This window comes from Ailuropoda melanoleuca, chromosome X, assembly GCF_002007445.2.
Source record: "Ailuropoda melanoleuca isolate Jingjing chromosome X, ASM200744v2, whole genome shotgun sequence".
In the NCBI taxonomy this organism is placed as follows: Eukaryota; Metazoa; Chordata; class Mammalia; order Carnivora; family Ursidae; genus Ailuropoda; species Ailuropoda melanoleuca.
The window spans coordinates 23,953,821-23,977,536 of NC_048238.1; the positions used below are offsets into that span (position 1 = coordinate 23,953,821).

General features: G+C 38.1%; 1 protein-coding gene across 2 annotated transcripts in view; it reads left to right on the forward strand.

Moving 5' to 3' along the window:
- The window catches only part of IL1RAPL1 (interleukin 1 receptor accessory protein like 1), a 1,333,324-nt gene that overhangs the window by 13,946 nt on the left and 1,295,662 nt on the right, over nt 1-23,716 (forward strand). The window contains exon 2 of one of the 2 annotated variants that reach the window (XM_034649157.1): nt 653-734. The exons of the other annotated variant lie outside the window; for it this stretch is intronic. The gene's annotated coding sequence lies outside the window, so the exon portion shown is untranslated. The remainder of the gene's footprint in view (nt 1-652; nt 735-23,716) is intronic. 2 annotated transcript variants of the gene reach the window in all.

Consider the following 23,716-nt stretch of genomic DNA (forward strand, 5'->3'; position numbering starts at 1 on the left):
TTTCTCTTAAAAGAAAAAGTAGTTCTCACCACTACCGCTAAGTCTGCTCTTATTTGCTTTTGATTTTTTATTCTGATATGTTAGTCACCATACAGTACATCCGTAGTTTTTGATGCAGTGTTTCATGATTCATTGTTTGCGTATAACACCCAGTGCTCCATGCAATATGTGCCCTCCTTAATACCCATCACCTGCCTAGCCCATCGCCCCAACCCCTCCCCTCTGAAACCCTCAGTTTGTTCTTAAAACACTGAACCCACTTCTTCTCTGGTCCTGGCATGTCTTTGGTAATTAGAAAAGTTTATGGTATTTTTCAAAGACCAAGAATTCAATGAAGATGATACTCTTTTTCTATTACAATACTCCCCTTGTGTTTATGGATGTAAATGTTTTATTTTTCAAATACATATTATTAAGCTTATTAAGGGGATTCAGCATCTCTATATATTGACTGTATTTTTTTAATTCACTATAACTTCAAGGCTCCAGGCTCATAAGTTATTCCATTTTTACTGTTTGCATCATGCTGTTTGTGCATAGCACACTTTTCTTTTATCCTCCTAGAGTTCAGTCAATTGATTTTTGCTTTGCCACACAAAGTATCACATTTCTTAAAGTAGGTAAGTCATGTGCTTTTAAATTTCCTACTCAGGAGCTATGTAGGTGGTATGGAAGAGGAGTGATGCCTAGTGGAACAGACTGCATCAGAAGCTCATTAAACCTCATCTATATTTGTAAGTAAAAAAAAAATACTATTTCCTGTTTCCAATATTGAAATTAGCATTAATTTCTTAAGATCATAGTCGGAGAAAGTGTGGGTTATTCCTCTAAGCATCTTCCTTGGCCTTACCCAATTTCTTTGAACCAAAGATTCAAATCCTAGTAGATCTAAACTCATTTTATATTAGTTTTGGTGCTCCTGCTAGCCTGATCTTACTAGTCGTATCATTCGCTTTCATGTTACTATGGCTGCGATTACAAAATTATAAAAAGAATACATATGGTAAAATCCCATCATGTGGCTTCATTCCAGATTTTTGGATCTGAAGGATATTAAAAAATTGAGGGTTCAGTTTAACTTTACTGGAATTATTAGTTAAGTCACAGATGTTAAATAGACCTAGCTGTTTAACTCTAAGAAAGAATTGCACCTCCCAAAGTGTATATTTGTATATGCACAAATTTTCTCCTTGAGAATCTGAAAAGATAAGTGGAAATTGTTTAATACCAAAGGATAGTCTCTCAGAAAACTTATTTGTATGAGACCTGTTCTTATGTTTGGAATATAAAGTGTGGGATAGCTTAGGGCAATGCATAAAATATGTTGAGTTCCAAGTTACTGTCCTAAGAAAGAGCAATGTGGACCAAGACACCAGCCATTGAACATAATAAGCTTAAACCCATAACTACCTGGCCCCTGACAATACTATGAGGTGTACAGATTTTGCCTGTGATATCCTTCTGCCTCAACTTAAGCAGCTCTCTACCTCTTTTGACCACCATGCGCAAACTGAAATAACTTTGATTTCCGAATGCTAAGAATTCCCCACCATGGAGAAGACTGTTCTCCTAAGAATATTATGTACTCCCAAGTCAATCCTAGCTCTTTTTCTCATCAAATTTACCATTTAAAAAATTTACTTCTGTGTGTCTCCCTGACTTGAATGTAAGTCTGAGAGGGTAGGACCTCAGCAGTCTGGGCCACCACATATCTTTGGTGCCTGAGAGAGTGCCTGTCTCCTAGTATCACTCAATAATGTGCAAAGAAAGGAAGGAAGGGTGGGAGGAAACAAAGAAAGAAGGAAAGCTCTCCCGAAGTATCCTGGTCTCAGCAAGATAAAAAAAGAAAGAGGAATTTGTTGAAACAACACAGCAAGCCCGTCTTAGTACATATAATGGCATTCATGTGCAGTGTTATTTTAGTTGTCTATTCCATCCCTCACGTCGAAACACAGGCTCCACCACATGCTTTAAAATGCCAGGTCAGTTGATAAGACACCCTGAATGCCAAGCTGAGAGCTTCAAACATCTAGCCAAAGGTTTTGGTTACATCAATAATGCAGAAAACAGTGTTTTAGGATCGTTAACCTGACAATAATTTTGAAGGTGAGCAAAACAGAAATGGACTGGAGCCTATACTTAGATAGCACTACATTTTTATAAATTACAAAGTGATAAAACTCCTCATATTTTTTTAGCTCTGTGCCTTCTTTCTCTATAATATTTCCCCAATGTGTAAGTATTCATTAAGAGGAAGATTTTAAGAAATCATTGAGAGGCGCCTGGGTGGCTCAGTCAGTTAAATGTCTGACTTCGGCTTGTTTATCACGGTCCTGGGATCAAGCCCCATGTCGCCGGGCTCCCAGCTCAGTGGGAAGTCTGCCTGTCCCTCTCCTTCTGCTCCTCTCCCTGCTCACGCACACACACTCTCTCACTCTTTCTCTCAAATAAATAAATAAATAAATAAAGTCTTTATTAAAAAACACAAGGGTGCCTCAATTTAAAAAAATGAATTTTCATCTTCACTCTTCTCGATATTAATAAATTCTCTTCTGATTGCAGAAGATCTCATGGTATACTAGAATTGACATTAGGATCAAGACAAGTCCGAGTTACAATTTTGATGTTAACATTTACTAGCTGTGTAATCTTTGACAGGTCACTTAGTGTTTCAGAGTTTTGGTTTCCAGATCTCTAAGAGAAAAAAATGCCTACCTTTAGGATTACTGGGGAAAGGAAAAATAGTATTTGTAAAGCATATAGTGCAGTGCTTGATAAATAGTAGGTATATAATAAAAGGTAATCCTTATTATTTTAATATTTTCACATGTGTTATGTTATTAAAATATAGCAGTTAAGAACATAATATAGTTTTCTCACCATACATAGTGGTCAATTTTCCATCCTCATCTCAACTGATCTGTGAGCAGCATTTGAACAATGGATCATTCCTTTTCCTTGGTACATTTTCTTCACTAGGCTTTCAGGATAAAACAATCTCTTGGTTTAAGCTCTATTTCATTGGTTGCTTCTTTTCAGTCTCCTTTGATGGCCTCTTCCCTTTTCTCTTCTTCATGTTGGAATGACCAATGGCTTATCTCTCAGTGGTCTTCTCAGTCTACACTCACCCCATTAGTGAGTTCATCAGCCATTTGCATGGCTGTAAATACCATTTTTGTCACCACTTCCTACATTTATACCCCCACCTTGGTCTCTCTCCTAAACTCCAAACACGTACATCCAACTGCTTATCTGACATCACCACCTATTTGACATTGTCAATTACCTCGTCCAAAACTGAACTTCTCTTTTCCCGCTACTCTACCCTGTGCTCCCATCTCAACTGATGTCAGTTTTATCCCTCTATTTGTTCCGGTCAAAAATCTTGGAATCATTCATCATTCCTCTTGTTCTCTGACATACACATCAAATGTGTCATCAAGCCCTGTTGGTACTATCTTCACACACATCCAGAATTTAACCACTTCTCACTGTGTCTGCTACTATCCCCTTTGTTGGAGAATCTATCTTCCCTTTCCTAAATTGCTACAGTGACCTCCAAACTGACTCTGCATTGCTGTCATCGCCCTCTACAATCTGCTCTCCAAAGTTGTCCTTTGAAAATGGAGTGCAGATCACGTGAAACTTGTTGGTTTTACTCAGAGTAAAAGCAAAATACTTGTGCTGGTTGAGAGACATTGCCTACATTGATTCTTTCACTTCATTTGCCCTACTCACTGAGGCTTTTCCAACTTTCTTATTTCTCTCTGTCCTCAACTTGCTATTCTTTGAACGTGCCAGGTAAATTATTACCTTAGGACCTTTGCACTGGCTGTTCTCTTTGTCTGGAGCAGTATTTCCCAGAGGTCTCAAGGCTCACTCTCTCACCTCCATCATTTTTGGCTTTTATGTGTTATTTTGGCATTTATGTGTCATCTTCTGCATGAAACCTACCCTGATCACACCCTCTAAAATTGTAACACACCCACCTCCACACTCCTGATCTCCTTGTCAGCTTTCAGTTTAATTTTTTTAGGCATTTCCTAGCCTGGAACATATTTTATAAGTTACTTCTCGGTTACACTTATTGGTTAACAATACAATTTTAGCTCCACAAGAACAGGGATCCTTGTCCATTTAGTTCACTGTGGTGTCCCAAGCACCAAGAACAGTGTAAATTTGGTGAAAATTTATAAAATAAATAAATATTGTTATAAAATAGAGATAATAATCATCAATACCTAATGATACTGTTGTGAAGATTTAAATAAGATGGTGCAGTTAAAGTATTAGGAGGCCTGGCACATATTAGGGGCTTAGTAAATGTTGGCTATTTTTAAGTGTCTCACGGCAGTTAACTCACATGATGTACACCAAAAATCAAAAGTATTACAGCTTTTGAACCCTTTCTTCCAAATTGAAATTTTACTAATTGGCACCATGGGAAGAGAATGTCTGCTCTAGGTATAGACAAGCAGATCCTGTTCTATTAGGTTCATCTAGTAAATGACAAAGAAAGGTATACAAATATCCAGCAATAATCGATAGCTCAGATATGTCAGTAAAATCAAATAACACTGTTCTTTTTACTTTAAAGAAATTAAACCTCATATAATTTAAAAAGCTGGTGGCAATTAAATATTCTCTAACATGGGAAATTTTAAAAATACCGCAATAACATGGTTTACAAGATTACTGAGAACTCCCCAAGAGTTAAGGAGCTGACAAAAATGATATTCCCCCTCTACATTTTAATGACTAACCAATTTCTTGTTGTAGATTCCAATGACAGTTTGAATTGTTGAACATATTTACAATTTTTGTTCTTTCTCACATTTCATAAATAGAAAAAAAAACAATAATTGAAATGAGATGTCCTTATCTGTATCACAAATGCAGGTTTTAGTGTGTGGGATTCAATAGAAAATAAATACTTTATTTTTCTATCTTTATTTATAAAAACATTGAATAATAGTTATAACTGGAAGCCTTTGTAAGTCAAAACAAAAAGTATTATTTCCAACTATTCAGTGGATGTTCTCATTTTGTCTCTTTCCCAATCATCAGTTGCCTATTCTAATAAAATACATTCATTCTTCTATATTTCATTCATATAGCTTAGTCTTTTTCAGAGAATTTACAAATGTTTTACTGCCTGCCAAGCCTTGTGTAATTAAACTAGATGACAGAATGTACCCATAGTTTATTCTGTGGATTTCTGACTATAGATGCAGAGATTTACATTAAGTCAGGGGTAAATGATACATTTGTATATATTTCTTCTTCCACTAAAAATACTTTAAGGATGTTGACTCTGGAATTCACTAAACAGGCAATTTGTGAATACATCTATTGCCAGTTTTTCTTATTCTTTCATTCTTTCGGGTGTTCTCCATGAAACTTCATTTCCTTTCTCCAAGCTTGATATGTCCAGATAGTCACCTCCTCCTGCCAAAGTTCATTATTTTTCTTACCACCAGAAAAAGGGTGAGAAATGGAAGAAAGAGGGGAAAAAGAAGAATGGCAAACTTCACATTATTGTCGGGACGCTACTTTGATCTAAACATTGTAAGTTTTCTTCTAACTATTTTAGAAGAACCACTTTTTCTAGCATTTTTATTGCCACTCATGCCTACTTCACTTTGTTACTCCTCTGCTGGTTGTGGGTGGATGGAGTTCGACTATTTCAGAATAGTTACTGGTGGGTGGGTTCAAGAATCTCTAGTGGGTTGAGAAAAAAGCCATGTTTATATAGATAGTGATCCTTCTATTAAAATCCTGAGAGTGAGTAATATTTAATGGCTATGTTCACCACGCACATACCAGAGTCCATCTGTACAGGAACCGACAGTATCTGAAGAGAATTCCATGGGGTCTTGGTATTCCTGTAAAGGCTTTGTGTGCAGGGGCTCTAATCTCCAAAATTTGATTCTTTTAATTGGTAGACAAAGTTTCTCTCCTGAAGGTGTGACATAGGCCCGGATGCCTACAGATCTATACAAGGACGAGATGCTATGGATCTGTCAAGACGTCGCTTTCCCACTGCGGCAGATCAAAGTACACAGCATTAGGGCCTTGTATACATTGCTTCGACTCTAGATGTAGTGCATTTATGTTGATTGGCTTTGTATTGTGGGTACCTATGGTAGTCCCATGATCTGTGTAGATGCCAAGTGAGTGCATTCTTTTTTTTTAAATAATTTTTTTATTATATTATGTTAGTCACCATACAGTACATCCCCTAGTTTTTGATGTAAAGTTCCATGATTCATTACTTGTGTATAACACCCAGTGCTCCATGCAATACATGCCCTCCTTATTACCCATCACCAGCCTATCCCATTCCCCCACCCTCCTCCCCTCTGAAGCCCTCAGTTTGTTTCCCAGAGTCTAGTCTCTCATGGTTCATTCCCCCTTCTGTTTACCCCCCCTTCATTCTTCCCTTCCTTCTCCTACCGATCTCCCTGCTATTCCTTATGTTCCATAAATGAGTAAAACCATATGATAATTGTCTTTCTCTGCTTGACTTATTTCGCTTAGCATTATCTCCTCCAGTCCCGTCCACGTTGCTGCAAATGTTTTGAAATCGTTCTTTTTGATGGCTGAGTAATATTCCATTGCATATATGGACCACTAATTCTTAATCCAGTCATCTGTTGAAGGGCATCCCGGCTCCTTCCACGATTTAGCTATTGTGGACTAGACTTCAAACCAAAGAAGAGAATGCACTCACTGGGTATTTACCCCAAAGATACAGACCAAGTGAGTGCATTCTCTTCTTTGGTTTGAAGTCTAGTTCTTTTATATTTTGAAATTCGGATCTGGTAGAGACCAGTGATGCTGTGTTTAAAGAGCACCATTAAATTTAGCAAACATGTTCTGTGTGGCCAGGCCACCAGAAATAGCGAGGTTCTCAAAACATAGAAGATTTTTGCTGGTTGTTCTGGAAAGACTACTTCATTTACGTGATATTTAGATTCTAATAAATTCTAAGTAGGTATCATTATATTCTCATTTCTTGTCTTTTCTGTATCTGAGAAAACAGCTTACCGTAATCTTTACCACTTACCTTAATCTTCAGAGATTGAGTAATCACTGCTTTTCATGACCCACTTGGCTGAAACAATACTACTGTCAAAGCATGGGCTTTAGGTAGCTACAGTAATATGTACAGCTGAGTCAACTTTTGTAAGCAGAGAGCCGGTAATCAAGTTACATTTATTGTGTTGTAATTATCAGTCAAAAACTCAACATACTAGGACAATTTAAATGTCTAAATGATTTGAGATAGAGAGCCAATTTAAAAGAACATTTTCCTTTCATTTTATTTGCAAGATTTAAGACTAGAATTTAAAAAGCCCCAAAATGGACATAATTTAGGATGTGCATTTTAATGAAGAAAGTAGAGAAAATGCTAAATGATTTTGGGGGAAAAAAAGGATATTTGTACCTTTATAACTTCTTTAAGTGATACAACTTCTATACTTGCTGATTTTTTTCCCTGTTCCTTAAAGAATGAAATAGTTACATATAATGGATGGTACCAAAGTCAGACTGATGTGAAGAGGTGAATGTTTCAAATAAGTGACATATTTTAATTTGAGATTTTGAATCTAATATAACATGCAAATTGCGATAGTCCTTAATGTAGAAAAGGGGAAAAATGTAGTGATTGAGTTTGGGGAAATTGTAAATTGGGCAGATCTAGCCAGCTGCAGTGATGAACAAGGCTTCCTTTATTATTGCTTCAAGAAAAGCTATTGAGTGACTAGCACAAAGTAGCTGCTTGAATGCGGGAATATCCAATATCCCTTTGAGAGACGTAGTTGATTATACATTTTCCCTTTACCCTCTTGTTTCTTTCTAGATCTCCAAGTTCCACAAAAAGTTCCCATGATCACTGTTGTTGTTATCTGCGGTTTTGTTTTTTGACCCTAGGTGGGTGATACTAGCACAACTGTTATCTCTGTAAAATGATCTTATCAATCTTTAACTTTATACCTGATCCTGATGTTCCTTTGCTTAAAATCCTCCAATCCCTCCTTGGTGCTTAGAGGATTAACTGTAAACTAGTTAGCCTGGCAGGCATGTTTTTCACTATCTAGTTGAAGAGTTCTTTTGCAGCTTTATTTCACACTCTGGTCAAAATGACTTCTCATGCATATTCTTTTGCAGTGCTGAATGCACACACATACACAGACGTGCGTGCACACACACACCCCTACCCCCCCATACACACATACACATCTCTCTGTAGTTAGTATATGCTTCCCAGTAATTTCTGCCTGGAAAACTCTTATTCATCCTTCAATACCCATCTCAGGTGTCTCCTCTGTGAATCCTGTCTCACCTCCTGTGGTAGAGCGTACTATCCACCACCACTCTCCATCATCCCCAATGATAAGGATACAAATTGGTGCTAAAGTACTTATTTTATTGTAATTAATTTATCTGTCTCTCCTTCCTGTCAGAATAGGAGCTTCATAAACACCTGATACATCTCTGAAAAAATTAGCCCAGCACGTTAGGGCTCATCATAACAGACCGCAGTGAATACTTGGTTGATTGAGTGAACGGATCTTTACTTGTGGCTTTTGCACAACCTACGGTTGAGGGTGCCAATTCAATGTGCAGAGCTGGAAGCTGTTTGCAGCTCTTCCAGTCAGTTTTATGGTCTGCCAACACATCCTTGGTTGTTGTACACTCCTCACTGATAGGATTTTTTCCAACAGTACTTGGCTTGGTTAGAGTGTTCAAAATTGTTCTTTACTGTGTCTGTTTTTTCCACCCTGCTCAACTTCATTCTCTCAGTTTCTGTACAGCAGGCTGCTGGGACATCCTGTTGTTACCCGTTCCCCTCCTCTGCCTTGCCCCTCCAGGTAACTTTGTGACAAGAAAGGCTAGGGGACTGGCCAGCTTCCAGCATCTTGTACTACAGCAGGCATTTGAATGGTGAACCTGGGCGTGCTGCCACAGCCAGCAGTGAAGGTGAACGCTTTCCAGTGCCAATAAGGACTAAGGCACGAAAGTAAATCCATGCAGAATTGACTTTGTCAGTGCTTTCTAGTAAAGGAAATTATACATGCAAAGCGCTCTGGTAGCGGTAGGCAGTATTTTGTTACTTGTAGTTCTAGGCGAAAGAACACCAGTGTTCTTCACCTTAATTGGTGTTTTAGCAAGAAGCTGATGTTAATGGAAAGTACCATACGTTGTCCCGTGTGTTGCCTTGCTGTGCTCAGGGATAGAGAAGTGAATGATACACGGTCACACAGGTCAGTGCTTCCCCAACTTGAATTGCTTATGAACCGCCCGGGGGGATTTTGATTCAGTAGATCTGGGAGTGCGCCAAAGTTCTGCATTCCTAGCAAACTCCCAGGTGGCACCATGGTGCCAATATTGCTGCTCTGAGGGCCTCACATTGAGCCGCAAGGATACAGAGGGAAGAGTGAGCTCCTCAGAAAGCAATGCTGGCTAATGGGCATGCCCTGCATATCTCGGTGCTTCAACGATGCCACGGGACCACGAGAACACACCCTAATACAAAGTATATCCGTTCCCCCATCATCGCTTCATGTTAGGACAGGTTATTACACACAGTGGAAACCTGCCTGAGTTAGTGGACTTCCTCACACAGGAAGGGCTTTCAAAGTCCTTTCGTGGAGAAGAGAAGACGTTGGCTGCTCCTCCTCCCCAATCCTTGATCAGAAGGATTTAGTACATTGAAAGAACAAATCATTCTCTTAGGGTTTGACTATCTTAGCTACAGAGGAAGTGAAGTTCAGTTGCCAAGAATTTAGGGAGTCCGGTGAATTGCCACCAGATCAGCTTTTTCTCCTAACTCACCAGGAGAAGCAGTAGGAGGACTCTCATTGATTGACTTCCTGCCACATGTGGACGCTGTGACTTAGATGGTGGTGGTATAGAGGCATAAAGCACAGTCCCTTCCCTGAGAGAGTTTACAATTTATCCATTAAAGGATCACCTTTTTGACCTATATTTGTCTTTAAAAGCACACATATAATTACTGCTTATTAACTAAAATGTTGCTAGGATAGTAACATAAGGAGAATATATTATATTTTAAGGCTAAATCATGGCCCACATTTACAGTATGGTTAGTAGAGTTGTGAGGGACAATCACATGCCACCTCCAGTGTGTAAATCATAGTTTCCTAGGTCTGCTTTAAAAACAAATGTTGACTGTGGGCTAACTGCTGTCTTAGCACAAGTACTCCTTTCATTAAACCACAAAGGGCATCCCAGAGTTTTAATTTTGTTTCTCTGTGTAGTATTATATACTCTTTGAATAGCTACTAAATTTGGCCATGTAGCCATACTTCTCCAAGTAGAGGTGAGAGAGGAGAGCAGATAACTACATACCATGAGATAGAATGCAGTAAACACCAGAGAAGTGAAACACAGATAGTGTGGTTGGTAACCAGCCCAGGGACCAAATCCAGACCACTGCTGGTTTTTGTAAATAGAGTTTAGTGGAACTCATTTCTGTTTATCTGTGGTTGCTTTCAGCTTACAACCACAGAGTTGAGGAGGTGTTAACAGAAATTGTATGGCTTACAGAACCTAAAATCTATCCCTGTGAGAAAACGTTTGCTGACCCCTACAGTCTAAGAAGTAGGCTCATTTCTTTCTTTCTTTCTTTTTTTAATTATAAATTGGCATATAACATTGTATAAGTTTAAGGTGTACTGATATATGTGAGGTCAGGGCCAGGGGACAAATGGAAGCCTTCCAACTGTGGTCCACCACTGCTATTCCCAGTCTTGGCTCCCTCCTGCACTTTGATGGACCTCATATACATTTTATTCATATCCAGGTTCCATCTACCCTCCCCACAGAGCTGCCTCAGAAACACCTGTACCTTGACCTTCCTTCAAGGGTAGGGCTGTACACACAAGCACTGTGGGGTCTGTCTTCAGGAAGCCAACCAAAAGAAGAGGCCCACAGGGGCTGGGGAGGACATTTTAAGTTTTAGAATATCATATACGGCCTGGAAAGTAGGAGACAAGGGCTTTGGATATGTGCACCTCCTTGGGTCTCCTATATTCTTTGCCCCATGGGCAGTGGCTTGGCAGGAACAGGGCCAGAGTAGATCCTCTAAATGGAGGGATAGGGCGGGGGCCTCTATCCCTGAGTCTAAGGGTAATACCACTAAGAAGTCTCATTTCAATTGGAAGCTGGACAAGGGAAATATTAGGAAGGTCTTTTAGTTCGGTGTGATACTGTAATTTGTAATAAGAAATATATATGTGGTCTTCCTCCCCATTTCTGGCACAGAGCTCCTAAAACCTTCGAATTTCCTAAGTGTTGGGAGTGATAAAGGTGTCTTTTGTTATGTTCATGAGGTGACTTTTGTAAGGCACGTCAAGATGGGGGCTGGTCTCCAGGAGACCCAGACCTGTAATTAGAGGGTAAGAACTTTCAGTTCCCACCCGGACCCACCTCCAGAGAGGGGAGTGGGGCTGAAGGTTGAATCACTTGCCATTTGCCAATGCTTTAGTCAGTCATGATAATGTAATGAAGCCTCCATAAATACCCAAAATGATAGGGTTTGGAGAGCTCCCAGGTTGGTGAGCTCGTGGAGATTTGGGAACAGTGGTGCTGTGGAGAGGGCATGGAAGTTCTGCACCATTTTCCCACGTTCTACAGATCTCTTCCATCTGGCTGTTCCGAAGTTAGATCCTTTTTAAAATTTTTTTAAAGATATTATTTATTTATATGAGAGAGAGAGAGCACAAGCAGTGGAGGGGCAAAGGGAGAGGGAGAGGAACAAGGAGACCCCCTCTGCTGAGCAGGGAGCCCAACAGGGGGTTTGATCCCAAGACCCCAAGATCATGACCTGAGCTGAAGTCAGATGCTTAACCTACTGAGCCACCCAGACACCCCCTAACTTATATCCTTTTATAATAAACAGATGATCTAGTCAGTAAAATGTTTCTCTGAGCTCTGTGAGCTGCTCTAGCCAATTAAACGAACCTCAAGTGGAAGTTGTTGGAACCTTGGCCAGTTGGTCAGAAGCACATGTGACAAGTGTCTGAAGTGGGAAGAGGGGCAGTCTTATAAGACTGAGACTTTGACCTGTGGAATCTGATTTTATCTCCAGGCAGGCAGTGTCAGAACTAAGTCGAATTGCAGGATGCCCAGCGATGAGAATTGCTTGGTGGTATGCAGGAAATCCTCCTCCCCACACTGTAAATGGGTGCACATGGTTATGAGAATTTTGTTGTGCACACATGGGGAAGGAGAGAAAAACTTTGGAGCAAAGTCAGAGATGAAAAAGCTTTAAACACTGGTGGGGAGTGGCTAGCAAAGTTGGACATTTTTCCCTATGAAAATACATATTATCTCACAGCCATATCTTACGGTCAGTAGAGATATTATTCTCCTCAGTGAGTGAGAAATTGAATCATGTATTAGTGAGAATCAGAAGCTGGAAATCTGAGTACTTGTTTCAATTACAATACTATCGTTGGAGAAGAAAAATGTTCTTAATACCCTTCAAGATTCTTCTGGCTGGTCTAAGAATTAAACTGACATGAGACAGATGAACAGAATAAAATAAAATTTAATAGCGTAGGTACAGGGAATTCACCTAAACAGGAGATTGCAAAGACCGTTCAGGCAAAATGAGGTATATTGGCCATCTAGAGCTGAGGAGAAGGGAGTAGGGGCATGGGACTTCAAAGGGAAGGAAAGCAATTCACAGGAAGATGAAAAAGAGTAAATGTTTGATAAACAAATGTTTGCTGGGCCATTCGGAAACAATGAGACACAGAGAGGAATTTTAACAAACAGCCTTTGCCAAATTCCTCCCTGTCTACTACACCTAGTTCATATTATAATGTAGTTATCTATGGTGGTATCTTCCTTCCTGGAGAAGGCCCTCCATCCAAATCGTTTGAGGCAATTAGTGGGGAGGTCAAAGTTTCTTCCCTAGTCTTTTGGACCTTGATAGGTTTCAGTGCAAAATAATCTGGATGCCAAAGTGACACATCTTAGGGTGACTCATTCTGAACCCCTAGACTATCACCTATACCTGGGGCAAATCTCTTAATATTTCTACCATCAATTTGGAAGATCAGGGGCTGTTCTAGGCTAGATCTATGATTCTTAAGTATATGGACAGTATCTCTGTTACTACTGGGAATTTGTTGTATGCTTTAGATGTGTTGGAGTAGAATTTGGGACAGAAGGCAAAGAAGAGCCAGCTCTAAGTAGAGAACCAGTATGCAGTCTAGAAAATGGCTCAGGTTGCTTTTATTATAAGGTTAGACTTAAATAAAGTGACATAGTTAATTAGTCTGAGCTGCAATTAGAAAATAATCCTCATGACTTTGGGCCCTGTGTTTCTTGTCCTCTATTCTAAATTCGATAATCAGCAACATGACACCAGTGGGAAATAGGGGATGTATTAGACCAGTGGTTTTCAAATCTTGGTGAAAACAATAATCCCCTTGTGAGCATTCTAAAATGCTGATTCCTTAGCCAAATACGAGGGATTCTGATTCTGAAGGTCTGTGCAAGGCCTGGGAACCTGAATTTATGCATTTAGAAGGTACCAGTGGAAATTTGGATAAAGGTGATCCTTGGACTCACTTAGAAAAGCAGTGGGTTAGAATGTACTGTACTTTCTTTGCTTTTGGACGGTAGCTCTCTACTGAAGTGCCTTTAGTATGTTGAAGATCTGAGTTCTTTCTCCAGGGAAGATGACTGACTTGTGCTGACCCATCCACATTATCTTATCTGCCCAGTTCCAGTGAGGTCTATGGAGTATCCATATATGAGACTGGAGTTAGGGAGTCACATCAGGCCAAGAAACAAAAGGCAGTTTTCTGACCTTCTCTGATTTTATCATTGCCATACTCTAACTCGCTGAGCTAACCAGCCACAGTTCTATTGGAACTCACCATGGAGACAGATTAATTTTAACTCAGAGAACATGGGCTTTTCAACACAAGTTAAATATAGGCTGGCACAGAACATTACAGAAGCGTTAGGTCCTCAGAAATTTTTTTAGCTCCTAAACTTTGAGCAGCCACTAATGTATGCTCTTCATACTTTCTCTTGGTCATTCTCACCTTTTCTTCTTCCCATGATCACTGAAACAGAGAAGGCAGAACTTCGCCAGCAGGAAACACAAAGGGCATCGGTGAGCAAGTTTCTCCTAAAAGATCACATTGAAAGTTAATGGAAAGAACAGGCCATATGTCTGAGGTTCTAAGGTAGATCCTAAGCTTTTGTGCTCGTTGTTTTTGTTTTCTTGGAGGAAGATACTTACCTTAAAGAAATATCAGGTACATTTTGAAATAAATTTCCACCAAATAAATTCTCTGAAATTTGAGCAAATGGAAAAATTTGGAGGGAAACATACTGCACAGTTCCATCTGTAATAGTTTTTATTTTTCCTGGAACTAAAGAGAGTACACACACATACACACAACTCCCACTTTTAGCAGATATTTCATTAAGATACTACTCAATGTAAATGTTGATGAGACTTTTTCAAGCAGAGAAATTGCAGTGATAGCTTATTGTCTTTCATTATAAGACTACTTACTAGTTGGCATTAGTAACATTTGGTACTTCTGATTAGAATGTGGATTTTTTTAAAAAAGTTAATGACTTTCAATGGTGAAATCGTGTCCAGGGTAAGTGGGTTCTATAATAATATTGGGAAATAGAAGATGAAGTGTGAGGCTGGTGATAATGAACTTTTTATGACCCATATGGCAATATGCATTAATGTTTGAAAAATAATGATATTAGTAATAAATTATAAATACTTATAAATCGGAGGTAAGAAAGTTTTAATGTTTGGAATATTGGCCTCCTGAAGCTACATTATGACACTGGTTGTAGTTAAAGGTGAAGACCCTGGAGGCCATTGCTTGAGATCTCATTCCAGCTCTGTGAACTTGGACACCTTACATAAACTCTGTTTTTTTACCTAAAAATGAGGGAAACCACTCGTATGGTTGATACCAGGATTAAAAGAGATCATTTACGTGAAGGGCTTAGTATGGTGTAGTAAACAGTAAATGGTTAGTAAATGGTAGATATTAGCAATACATAACCAGACTGTCATAATTTTTCCCTAAAAACCAGTGCTTAATATATTCCTTTAATTGAAGTATATTCTCTCCATTGTGCATATAAACATATGCATTAATTTCCTAAAGTCAATTAATAAAAAATAAGTATAACTTCATTTTTGAAATCTCCCTATAAATAATAAACATGCTTCCAAGTTCTTAACAGAATGATAAAAGCTATCAACAGGCTCTTGCCCTGCTGAGTTTCCCTCTGAAGTCAACAGATCAGCCAGCCTCTCAAAGGCCACAGAAGCTTGAAGGTCAGACACTGTAGGTGTAGGGGTGATCTCCAGATTTAAATCTTAAATGCAGGCCACTCAGATTTGTAGCTGCATCCATCTCTGCGAGCTATGAGACATCTTCTACATTTGAAACATTGACAGTATGAGAAAGGTAGTAATGACACCCTGTAATCATGCTTAGATCTGCTAAATTAAAGACAGAAAGCAGGGCCACACAAACATCACCTCTTAGTGATAGAAATCTGACTGTGAGGCCCCAGTCGGGTCCCATCTTCCAACAGCCATCAGAGTGGATTATACTTAAAATCATAATCATAGTAATAATGGCAAGAATTCTGTTTAAAGTCGTGTTTATCAATGGTCCTTTGCTGATTTAAATCTTGACGGAAATGCAACTCCTGAGTGCACTTCATTCTCCAATCCCTTGTTTTTACTATTTGAGAAAGGAGCATCCCCAGGGAATTTGACATATTCACATATGGAACTTGAGATGGTTATCTTCATGTCACATAAAAATATCTATGGACTCTTGAACAGATTACATTTAGGTTTTCCTGATGTCTCTCAGCTCTATCATTTTTTCATAAAGTGAAATTAGAAGGTTCTGATAAAGTAGACTTCTCACAGGCTCTACTGGTTATCACCTCCTTTTTTTTGTAGGTCTTTACAAATTGATGATTTGTTCTTAGATCTTTATACAGATCAAAGCAAGCTGGCTGATTTGTTATTTCTTAGAATTTACATTAAAAGCTCCATGGTTTTCTGTTTGTAGTAACAGCATTTTTCTCTTCGTAGTTGAGCATTTTTCATAAGCCCTTACTTCTTTGTCACTTTAGAAAAATATCCAACTTAAATTGGAATGGATTTCAATGTAAAGTAGTTGGAACCATTGTAGTATAAAAAAAGAGATATCTATAAATCACCATGGAAGGTAATTGATGAGAATGCATAGAGCTGAAGAATACAGAACTATGCTGGTCATAGGAAAGTGCTCATGAACTGTGAAACTTTACAATTTTCTTCCTTTTCTTTACTTGAAATTTGCATTGCTTTCCTCCCAGAGGATTTCAAGAGATGCTTCAGAGAGCTTTAAAACTTTCAATAATGTTTTAAATACCTGGGGAGTAAAAATAAAAACCGAGAGTGGAAAGGCACAGAGAATAGGAGCAAAAGGAAAAACAAAGGTGACTGGACAAAATGGTAACACCCTCAGGTGCTTCAGTGCCTTGATTCATCTGTAGTCTTTTGTAAAATCTTATGTGAATTTGGAAGTGAGCCCCAAAATACCACTTCCCACCCTCATTCCACCCCTAATACTAATCATACACTCATTTTTGACAAGAGGCTGTCAATACCAAATCCCTACTGTTCACCATACTGTTATTTGTAGTTACTTTCCATATTCTATTAAATAAATGAATATATGATAATTCTGTTAATATTCTTATTTTTGAAATATTTCAGCTCTGCCATATATTATCAAGTATGTCCTTATCTTTAAAATGAGGATAATAGAAGTACTTATATCAAAGGCTTGCATTAGGAATTAAAAGAGTTGGGGGACGCCTGGCTGGCTCAGTAGGTAGAGCATATGACTCTTGATCTCAGGGTAGTGAGTTTGAGCCCCATGCTGGGTGTGGAGATTACTTAAAAATAGAAAAATTTTAAAAAAGGGGCGCCTGGGTGGCACAGCGGTTAAGCGTCTGCCTTCGGCTCAGGGCATGATCCTGGCGTTATGGGATCGAGCCCCACATCAGGCTCCTCTCCTGTGAGCCTGCTTCTTCCTCCCCCACTCCCCCTGCTTGTATTCCCTCTCTCGCTGGCTGTCTCTATCTCTGTCGAATAAATAAATAAAATCTTTAAAAAAAGAATTAAAATAGTTGGCTCAAACAAAGGCCCTTCAGCAGAGGCTAGCTCATAGAAAGTGCTCTATAAATACAGTTGAGGGAGCTCTTTCAATGACATCGCTTATTTTTAAACTGTAGGGGCTTTTACTATCAAATTGAACTTAGGAAATAGAAATGACAATATACAGGGCCTTTCCTCTGCGTTCTCTAGAATAGTTATAGAACTGAACTAATATTTTGAAATTTCATATGTTAAAAGATTCAGGCAATTTGCATGGGAAAGTGGCAGTAGATAAATTACTTTTATGTTGCACCCTTGAAATTTTGCAAAGCATTTTAACAGAATTCTCAAAATGAGAAGGTCCATTAGACTCATGTTTATCAAGTCTCAATACACATCATTGTATTGCTAGCATTTTTTTATTCAACCATCCAGTCCACTTGGGAGGCTACTTAAAAGATGTTAGATTACAAAACGGTTTATGTCACCTTCCCATGTCTTTGACATCTCCATTTTTCTGGAACCTACAGAGATAGGTGAGCACTCTATGCCAGTACTCCAAAAATAGATATCTTGTTTTCCACACCTGTCTCTTCTAGTGTATGATTCTACTTATCTCTTTGAGACATTTCAATGGTTTAGTTTCTATGAACATGATTTTATCAGGACTTTGCTTTATGCTTTAGACTTGAAAGGAAACTTCTTTGGGGATAGTTACATCTTAACTGGTTCAAGGTGTGAAACATAAAACTATCTGAATTTTCCATGCTACTCTGATACACAATGATTCTAAGTTGAAGTGATAGAGTACTGTTGCCTCTAGACTTTATCTTGAATAGTGAAAGAATAAGGATTAGATATCTGGGGTAGGTTAATATACACACTACATGGATTACTAAAATTATTGCTTTTTTAGTGTATTATAGTACAATTATATATTTTAACGAAAAAGCTCTCAGCAGTGAGATGTAGAGAAGTTATCTTTGTAACAGTGCCCATTATACTGTACTCCAGCATGACTTTGGTTTAATGGCACTTTCTGGTGATCTGGGTAACAAAAATTACTCTAATTGGATTGGACCAAATGAATATTTGATCAAGAGCAAATTTCATTTTCAGCAAAATTACCAATGACACTAAATTGTAAAAATATTTTTATAAGGTCTTTGTATTTCTTATTCTGAGATTATTAAGTTAACCTTTCAATTGAAAGGTTTTAATAGAATATTTGGAAGCCAGATTCCACATGAGGTCAATGAAAGCTCTGTGGGTAGACTACAATGTGGGGAGGGCTCCCATGTTTCTGAGGATAGTTTGAGATTATATGTGGGTTGTGAAGGGGAGGGTACTTACAGTGTGTAGAGTCACGGACTTAGCAAGAGTGTAACCCTGCTGGCTGCACCTTCTTTTCCCCACAGGGAATCCCAACAGGGCAAGAAAGGGTAAAGTGGCTGAGAAGGGCCAGTGCCAGTGGTATGTGACTCCAGGATCTGCTGAAAGAAGTTTGCAGGTCCATTTGTAGGTCTTGATCTGCACATCAGAGACTCAATAGTTAATTTTACTCACTAAGATAAAGGTTTATTTATCTGATTTTAACAGATGCAATAAAATTATTTTAATTAATCTTTACCATATGGCTCTCTTATACTTTATATAATTTCATACATTTTTTAAATCTATAAAAATGGTGGTGGTAAATAGAGAACATGATGTAAAATGTCAACTCTTATCTTTTTTCAACAGATTAGAGTAGGAAATGGTTTTGTTGAACTGAATTGTGTGACATAAATACCAATAGCTGAGCCTGGCATATAGCATTTATGGAATAACTCTGATTGTAAAGCTTTGCTTCTCTTCATAAGATTTATGCATAATTTACAATAAGGACTATCATGTTGAGCTAAATAAGGTTTAATATTCTTGAAGTGTTTTTATGCCGTGGTTACCTGACTCTAGGAATTAACTTACATTGTGTCTGATTTGTCTCCACTGTCCATGTCTCTATTCACATTTTCGTTGATAATATAATCTAGTCCCACACTTACATGCCAATGTATTTTTTTAGAAGATTAGTTCTTTTTTTCCCTAAAGATTTTATTTATTTATTTTGACACAGAGAGAGAGAGCAGAGAGCACAGGTAGGCAGAGAGGCAGGCAGAGGGAGAGGGAGAAGCAGACTCCCCACTGAACAGAGAGCCCAATGGGGGGCTCCATCCTAGGACCCTGGGATCATGACCTGAGCTGAAGGCAGACGCTTAACTGACTGAACCACCCAGACACCCCTAGAAGATCAGTTTTATGAATATTCTGAGGGAAAAGAAAAGTGTTCTTTGATCAAATTAGTTTGGAAAATGCTAAATTCTGTATCTTCTACTTGGATATTCATAATGGACATAAGCATAACTAAAGGCTCTGAGAAGTCCTGCAGGTAAAAAAAGAACACTAAAGAGTGTTTAATCCGGTGTTACCTGAACGCATTGGATCATGGGGCGTGCTTTTTTCCATAATGTCTTATATCCCACAGAATTTTGGGAAATGCCAATTTAGACATCTAACTCAATCACAGAGACTTAAATTTGCCTATGTATTTTACTGAAATGAACCTAAGTTCATAAAGTAAGGTTTGCAAAAAATATACTGCATTTCTGTTTTCTTAAATAGAGTTCATTCCATCTTACTATCTCACTTGGGAAAACCTCTTATCTGCCATTACAGTCATCAGACAACCTTCCTCTCTGGAGCCCTGGTTTCTTTTGAAGGAATAGGCCCACATCTCTGGTTTTCTAGACTTTGTGCCTCATCTCAGGTCCATCAACTAAAGGTCAATCTCTTTCTCCTCTGAGAGGATGGTGAGGAGGAGACTGGACACAATGGGCTCTGTGGGCCTCAAGCCTGTTGGAATTCTTACTTTCCAAGCTATTCTACCTCTTCCCTCAAACCTTCATTCTATTTTTTTTTCATTCTTTTACCTTACGCTGTGATTACCTTACCAAACCTTCCCAATACCTTACCTTACCAAACCTTCATTCTTTTACCATACACTCTGATGGTTCATGTAACTCAAAGTTTAATTCATTCCCCCTTCCTGTGTGTTGTTCAAAGAAGGCTTATTCCTCCAGAGTTCCAAGCAGGTGAGAGGACAGATTTCCATTCCCCATTTCCAGTTTAACTGAGGGAAAGAAAAACAAACATTAAGTTTCCATATTAAAGGAGTCTGAAAACATTTAGACCCTTATGTAATTGAAAAGGCATCACTTTCATTTGTCTTTGGCTTTTACATGATTATATCCTGCCCCTTGCCTCTCTCTTTCATGTCATAGCACTCTCCACCTTGCCCACTAAGCTCCAGATAGACAGGCCTTGGATTCCCTTTCTGCCTTTTGGCATTTGCCTTTGCTGCTCCCTCTTCCAGCATCTTTCCTGCTCTTCCTGCTGACTGTTCCTTGAAATCAAGGCTCTCAGATTAAATGTCACCTCCTTAGAGAAGTCTTCCTTAACTACCAGACCAGAGTACTTACCTAGTCCTTCACTATAACATCACCCTATCATACTTCTCTGCATAGCACCCATTATTATTTGATGTTTTATTGTTTGGTTATTTATCTTTTTGTTTCTCCCAACCAGAATCAAAGCTCCATGAAAGCTGGGACATTACCCGTCTTAATCTCCATTGCTTCTCCATTACCTAATACAGTGCTGGGAAAATAGTCTAGACTCCACAGATAATTGCTGAGTGAATGAATGAATATTTGCCTTTTCATGTCTTTTATTTTCTGGCTTTTTCTTGGTCTTTTTTACTAGAAATTTCAGCCACCCTTTGCAACTATTCTCTGCATTGTTTTACCCCCCCCCCACCCTGAACACTCTCATGCCATTCCATAAAATAGGCCACCTTCCTTTCTTATCTCTAATTCCACAGTTCCTCTGAGGGTCTGAGTTAATCTTTCATGTCTCTTTATATTAAACTCCCTTGGAAACTCGATTCGTGCCTATACTTAAAATGTACATGTACATCTACGGCAAAAAGCCTTCAGTATTGTCTACTTTGACACCTATAGCTTAATCCATCACTCTCTTCTTTGCTTTGCTGTTGCAGTGTTAGCAAAAATTGCCAGCTAAATCTCATTTTCCCATTGTTCAATGTGTATTAATATTACGTCATTAGGCAGACATTTTAGGGCAGGAATTATACCATTTTATTATTTATTTATTTATTTATTTATTTATTTATTTATTTAACAGCACCCAAGACATTTCTGGAATTTACCACGTTTCAGTGAGGTTCAGTGAATACATGCATGTCCAAAAGTAGACAGTATATACTGAAAAACACAGCATCAGTATTAATTAATGATCTTAGATGAGTTCCTTATATTATTTACTCACATTACTAAAATTAGGAAAGAAGAATTAGGTGGCAGATCTCTATACAATGCCCCCTTCTTGTCTTTAATGTGCTTTCTTTTGACAGGGCTGCTTCTTATTTTGGTTTTCCCCACATTTAAATAGATCTCTTTAAATTATAAAAGTACTATTAGAATACCAAACCAAGTTGGGAAAATAAAGAGATAAGAAAATACAATCCATGGTAAGTTGTCTTCTTAAGTATTTTTCTTTCTTTAGTGTTTTGAAATTAGGATGTATTACTTTGATGATCTAGGAAAAAAAAACAATCTTCCTAAGACATCTTGCATATAGTATTATATTATGGCTTTTTTTTTCAGATACAACTATCATTTAAAATTATTGTTACCTAAAATATTTCTGTTTGTGATGAGAAATTCAAACAATACCAAATTGCAGCAAATAAAAAAAATAAAATGAGCTTTCCTGGTTATATTAAATGTGTAACACATTTAGGCTTCTAAACTACAAAGATTTTATTTGTCTAAAAATAAAAAGAAGCCAAATGAAATCCAGTAGCACCAATATATATATCTCACTAAAATTTTATCTATTTAATCGTAACATTCACTTACACTGTTTACTAATCAATCAGAAAAGTAATCCTGTCTGCAAAAGTAGTATATAGCTTCACCACAAAGTTTTTTTTTTAAGATTTTATTTATTTATTCGACAGAGAGAGAGAGACAGCCAGTGAGAGAGGGAACACAAGCAGGGGGAGTGGGAGAGGAAGAAGCAGGCTCCTAACGGAGAAGCCTGATGTGGGGCTCAATCCCAGAACGCCAGGAAGACGCCCTGAACGCTTAAAGAGTGCGCCACCCAGGTGCCCCACCACAAAGTTTTTAAAAGGAAACATAGAACCTATAATTTTTTTGTGTGTGTTTTTAGAAAATGTTACTCGGGGGGTAAGATGTTATTGTGTAGTGAAGTGAATTGATTCTAATCACAGTTGTTTTCTGTGAATTAAATCACCAATAAAACTCAATCCCTATCCAAAGACTTTCAAAGGATAAAATTCCATGTGGTTGAAGATCAAATTTGAGAGTGCTAGTAGATATTTGTTTTTTTCACATTTAATTTTTGACTCTGAGTATCTTAAAGAATAATTAAGTCATATTTTGAAAAGCTTATCACTTTAATATACAAAGATTTAGTATCTCTGCAAGCGAGTATCTAGTGTGTAGTGGGCTTAAAACTTAACAGTGAAAATTAAATACTTATGTGTAGGGAAAAATGGGCTATAAAATGGTTAGACTTCTCACTCCATGAAAATATAGGCAGACTAACCAAATTACTAGCTTTAATTCCTTTCTTATTTCAGAAACAAACACGTCTCTCATTTTAGAAACAAACAGATGTCTAACTTCATTAGTTACCTAGGGGGAGATATAGATAAACATACAGATATAGATACAGATACAGAGATAGAGCAATAGATATAGATAGAGAGATAGAGAGAGATAGAGATCTCTATAGATCTATCTATATCTATCTATCTCTCTGTCTATCTCTCTATCTCTCTATCATCTATCATCTATATATATCACATCTTTGCTTTTGGGTTGTGGCCCTTAAGCTAAACTTATCCCCTGGGTTTCCTTATGTGGGTCATGCCATAAAAATATCCATTTCAGGGCTAGTGAGGTCAGAATCTCCGAGAGAACCATTATACTGCCTATGCATCCTTTGTCCTTGTCAAATTATGATGCTTTCATTCATTCTCCTTGTAAAGATCAAGGAGAGAATTGTTAAGTATGGCTAAAGTTACAGATTGTGTTGTACCAGCTACCAAACTCGAGGAATTTATCACAAGGGTATTCTATAATGGTCTGGCACTAGGTCAAAGCTGTTTTCAGTAAATTGATTGATGTTACTCAGTGTGTCTCTTGCAGCAAGACAGCATCAGTCAGGGGACTTCGAAAAGGCTAAAACCTTCTCAAACAGTAGTGATATTTAAAGTGTGGCTTTATCCCCTGCATACATCGCATTCTGTTGGTAGAAATGAGAATGGAAGAGAAAGAGAAGATTGGATCATTGGTTAAGGAATGGCTTTTTACTCTTTCCTTCATACTTTTTTTATCTCAAAATGTGAAAAGTCTGGCTCTGGGGGAT